Source organism: Urtica dioica, chromosome 11 (genome assembly GCF_054948205.1).
Source record: "Urtica dioica subsp. dioica isolate 48M chromosome 11, U.dioica_male_clone48M_v1_H2, whole genome shotgun sequence".
Lineage (NCBI taxonomy): Eukaryota > Viridiplantae > Streptophyta > Magnoliopsida > Rosales > Urticaceae > Urtica > Urtica dioica.
This window is the reverse complement of record NC_142766.1, coordinates 13,597,598-13,603,597: the sequence shown is the minus strand read 5'-3', so window position 1 is coordinate 13,603,597 and position 6,000 is coordinate 13,597,598.

Genomic DNA, 6,000 nt, shown 5'->3' with positions numbered 1-6,000 from the left:
AGATCCCCTTCAACTTTTCTAGTTTTGTAATTTTTATTTTGTTACGGAATAGAATCATGTTTTTACAATTTACTCCTTGAAGTTGTTTAGATTCAATTTTTGATAGGTTGTCTGAATTTGACAATTTATAGCTAAATCTTTTTAGTAAACTAGTCGATATTAGATATAAATAGTCGTAAGAGCAAATGTATGGTTACTATCCTTCTATGTTTCAAGGCTAAAATTTAGTTTTTTGTTTAGCATGAACTTTTACACATTAAAAGTTAGATTTGATTATCGTCCCTGTTAGACTCGTATATGCACTATATAACTATTTCCTCGAAAATACAAATTCATCGTACAATATCACTATTTTACCCTACCAATAAATTATATACTGTATTGTTTCCAAACAAAATCTCAGTCATTGATTTGAAAGTATTTCCATAAATTTTAAAGATTTTTTCAACAATTTTAACCAAATCTTCATAAACTTTCTTCGTGGCGGTGGTGGCATTCATGCGGTGAAGTCCGATGTGCAAAAGAACAACTCGAGAGTAAGGGAAGAGCTACATGAAGCTCAGGGGGGGGTCAAATGCCCCCTACTGAACTGAACTTTGAAAATTACAATTTTTGTCCTATTACAAATTTGTATAATTTTTTACCAATTTTTTTTCCAAATTTATAATTTTAATAGTGGAAATGAGCGGTCTTAGATCGAGATAAGTTAATCTACATTTGATATATAAATCTTAACCAAAATATTGTGAGAATCAAGGGGGTATTGAAAGAATAAATTTATAATAATAAAAAAAAAGATATTGTGTGTAGATAAATATTATGTTCATTACTTTCACAAGATATCGATGTATATCATCAATATTTTAATCTTAAAGTTGAATAATCATTTTCTTCATAGTTAACAGCAGTATCTATTTGGATCTCTCCATCAATCACCGTGAGTAGGTAGGAGAACTAATTAATAAGTACTCAAATTACAATGTGATGTTGTTCTTTCTCATGTCGGAAATACGACACAAAATGAGCAAATACTAATATTAGTGTTAAAATCCTACTTGTATATAGTTGGTAATGTATTGTGCTTGCAACTCTCAAATTCACAATCACATAACACGTTGGCAAACAAATAAGTACACGAGAGACAAGCATAGTACAAGCATACAAGCGAGCGAACAAACATTTATATAATCATGACTAGAAACTCCTAAATAAATAGAAAACATTTAAAGTTATTGGCGGTAAAAATATTCAATGTTTTTTATTTGTTGCAATTTAATACTCATTGTAAAATTTACGAAAAAAATACTCAATGTTACAATATCCTTCCTCCGTTAATACATGTCCGTCAAAATGAATGAAAAGACTCATGTAAACCATCTAGATGAGAAATTTTTTAAAAAATAAACATAATTTATTTATAATAAAGAAAAAAAATTGATCTCTCTCTCTCTCTCTCTATGGCCTTAATAGTCTTCCCCTCTAACGCATTTTCGTTTATTTTAATATTTCTTTTACACTGAAAAGGCATGAATACTCTTTATTTTTAAATAAATTAAAAATATATTCAACTACAATAAATAAAGAACTAAACTTTATTTCCTTTTTAATTTAAAATTATTTATTTTCTAAATCATTAAAAGGATAAAAATTAATAATAAATAAAATGTTATTAACATGAAGTTTGTAAAAAATAAATTAATAAATAATATATATAAATATGAAATTTGTAACTAACCAGCCAAATGTGTGAGGTGATAGTTGGGGTAATGAGTTAAAATTCCAAAAGCGTCTTTAAATCAATTTAGCAGTTTTTTTTCTAGATTCGTCACTTTCTCTCTCTTTTGGTTTTGAATTCGTCACTTTCTCTATTCTAATTTTTTTCAAACATTTTTTTTCATCCACACTTCAAAAATCCATATTTATCTCATATGAACTTCTTAAAAAATAGACCAATTGTGTTGGATGAAAAATAACTTTTAACGCCATAAATATAGAAAAATCACGTTATTGCCTTAGATATGGAAATAATTCAAACTTTTTTGAAAATCATCTGGAAATAAATGGAAATTTATTGAATATTTTTTGAAAAGTCATTACAAACACACGTAAATATGACGCATTAAACACGATTTTTCTCAAATACAATGGATCTATTTTTGAAGATCTTGGCGCCACGAATCCGAAGGATTTGAAATCACTCAATTTCGAGTTCATATGAGATAGGTATGGATTTTTGAAGTTTTTATGAAAAAAAATGTTGGAATGAAAGTTGGAGAGAAAAAATGACGAATTCAAAATCAAGAGAGAGAAAGTGACGAATTTAAAAAGCTAATGTCATAAAAGTAATTTTTATTAGCTATCACTTATGTCACATAAGTTGTTTGGCTATTTTTACAAAAGTTTGCAAACGTTGGCTATTTTCAAAACATGAATATTTTTGTGGGTTATTAAACTATAGTGCCCTATAAATATACAGTTCATGGTGAGGAAAGAGAGGGGATGAGAGGAGGGAGAATTTAATTTTTGTTTTTTTTAATATAATAAAAAAAATGTTTAGTATTACTTTTGACCACTTTAATACTTTTTTCCGTTTATTTTAACGAACATATATTAACGGAGGAAGGATATTGTAACATTGAGTATTTTTCCAACAACTTTTAAAAATGGGTATTAAACTGTAACAAATCGAAAAAATTAATTATATAAATCAGCACACTGATGACGTTAATGCACTTACACAGGATGAGTCTCACCTGACATGTGGGTCCCACGAATGTGTGTGCGATGATGCATCATCATGTTGACGCTTATCAGTACTCTACAAAAAAAGTGAGGCTATCTCAATATCTTCGTGGCGGTTGTGACTCTTTCAGCCACTCTTTGTCCTTCCAGCCACCCTTTCATAATAAGGAGATATATATATATATATATATATATATATATATATATATATATATATATATATATATATATATATATATGACGCTCTTAGTGCTAGAAACGCCGAAGAGAGTGAAAAATCTTCAAGGGTTATATTGCAAATATCAAATGAAAAAAAAAAAAAAAAAACTTTGGTGGCAATTTTCTCTATCAAAATTATAACTAAAAAAATCTCCAAAATTTATAGCGAATGGTATCAAGTAACTAATGCTTATGGCAATAATTTCATCAGGTCAAGTGTATTATAAGTGAATGTAAACTATGTTCCTAAACTACTACTTTGAGTTAATTTACATCCAGTTTATAGTAGAGAACATGGCCTATATACATCTATGTCTAATTAAGTGATATACATGGGTGTGTCTGTTTAATGAGCACAAAAATAATGTGATATCTAGCTTCTTTCACTAATTGCATCTTTTAGATTTGTAATTGGCTCTCTTATTTGGTTGAGGCAATATCGAAGTAGCAATATATTTTTCAAATGATCATATCATGTTTTTAAATCACTTACAACGTGAAATGTAAGATTTGCGTCATTTAAGAGGTATGTATAATGTATATGACACAGTCACTTTCTCTTTGCTATGTGTGTGTTAGGCTAATAAATGTTAGGTACAACAAGAGTGAACAATTCACTTAATGAAATACTTTCCAGCTAAATTTGGAAACTTTGTATAAAAGAAAAAGAAAAAAGAAAAAAAAAAACCCATCATTTACCGTCATCTCATGGTGCAAAATTAGAATTTAGTTAAAGATGGTGAATTGTTGCCAGATCGATAGAACGATGCATGCGTGTTGGAATTTTTTTTTCTATATTTAATGCTCCGAGTGATCCCACTTGAACGAAAATTACTAATGTGTTATGTGTGTGTGTTTTTTTTATTATTTTTTTTTTTTTTTGAGTTTACAAAATTTATAATTCTATAAAATGCTGATTTTCTACCATCTTTCAAATTGTAGACACTTAATTTTTAATGTACACATGTTTTTCTATTGATTACAATTTCATTTAGTTTCTTTTTTATGGTTAAATTGGTTAATGTCGCTCAAACACATTAAAAAACGTACAAATTTTATAATGTGTCACAATCTACCACATAAAATTGAAAATAACACTTTGGCAAGAAGAGAAATATCCAAAAACTAAACAATTAAGAACAGTGTTAAAGTATGAATTTTAATAGTATAAAACAGCGTGGTATTTCTAGATACCGTAGCGGATATAAATGTTATTGCTAGTAGATTATAAGTGTAAAGAAATTATACGAACTATAATTATACGAAATTATACAACAACTTAACTTCCAAAGGAACAAACGCCTCTTAGAAAACACAATCCGAGTATAAACTTGACGTTCTCGCTAATAAGTGAGCGACAGGACTTGCAGATCGCATAACGAGTGAACATGAAAGGAAATCAGTTAGCAAAGTATTAAAATCTTGAATAACAAGCTAACCCAAACATAGAAATTATAGAGCCTTGATGGCGGATTGCTTGAATGACTTGTATGAAACTCTCTATAGATCGATTTGCCTACCATTATTATTAATCAAGTTTAATAAATGTATGTACTAACATTCTCCCACCATATATGAAGTTGATGAGCGTAACATTCTTAAATTTGTCGAAACGTTAGTTTGACTTTCAACTAGTGTGGCATAGACATGTCTTGACTTTTGAGAAAATGGAAGATCATGGATGGCATGATTCAAATGTCACGCTAAATCATTTTATTGGATCGGTGTTTTGGTACTCGACGAGAGTGAGCTGCGGTTTTAGGGCAACAGTGGTTGATCTGATTAGAGTTTGGGAGGACAAAGTCTTTAGATCTAGTTTCTTTTTTATTTCATTTTTATTTTGTCTAATCTGAAATTACTAAACGTGTATTGTGAAGGTTGTTCAACTATATCGATTTGAACAACTAGTTAAATAACTATATATTTTGCTGGTGCAAGAATAATTAAGCAAGCAATCAAACAAGCAGAGAAACAGAAAGTAATAAAGGACACACAAAATTGGTAACCATGTTCAGTGATAAAGCTCCTACTCAGGAGGAATGATTCGTACGGTGGTGGAAAGCGATTCACTATAAGAATCAAAGGTACAAGCACTCAAGTTTGCTCCCTCTCAAACAGTTGCCTCCTCCGATCTCCGATGAACTGCAATCTGAGCTCCCCTCAGATCTGAGACTCTCTCTCACTTCCATGCAACTCTTCTTCTCGAATATCGCACAATCATCTCCCGAAAATTTTATCATCGTATCAACGCAAAACACGCACTCACAACCTCTGTATGAATCGAGCATAACAACAACAACAACAAATCTTGAAACAGTTGTCGATGTAGATTTCCAAGATAAAGAGGCTGGTTCAAAAATAAGGTTGGCGTGTATTGACTTAAAAGTGTCAATTGACCTAATGAAACACTAGACGAGTTTTATTATGCTCAATAACAAAATCTCCACGAATTAAATTGATCAGGATCCCAAATTCGATCGTATCACCATAAAAATCGGAACTAAAAAAATATTATGTTTTTTATTTTGTTCGCGCAGATTGTCACGTGACTTGTACAACCCAGGTCAACAAGTAGTTGCGCAATCGTCTTGAACAACCTAAAACATACAGTATTTCCAAACTAAGACATTGCCACGGAAGGAACTAACATAATCCTTGTAAGCTTTGTGACAGATAGATTGGTAGTATCGAGTGTGTTATACTTAAATATCATATTAGGTTAATAGCCTAAATTGATGCTATTGATTAAAAGAGGCTTTTAATTGATAGTACGCTATAATGTAATATGCTTAAAACAAGGGCAATAAATAACAATATATTACATATACAGATATATATAATTTAATTTCACCTCAAAACAATTATTACATGTCAAGTGTGCAAGTATGAATGAAGTATGAGGACCTAGGATTTTTTTGTTTTTTGTTTTTAAAGATTAGTTGGTTTGTAAGATGTGCTATGAGGTGGCTCCTAGAATTTCCTTAAAGACAAAACTGAAAGCAAAACTTTAATATTTATATTTTTTTTGTTGAGTGAACT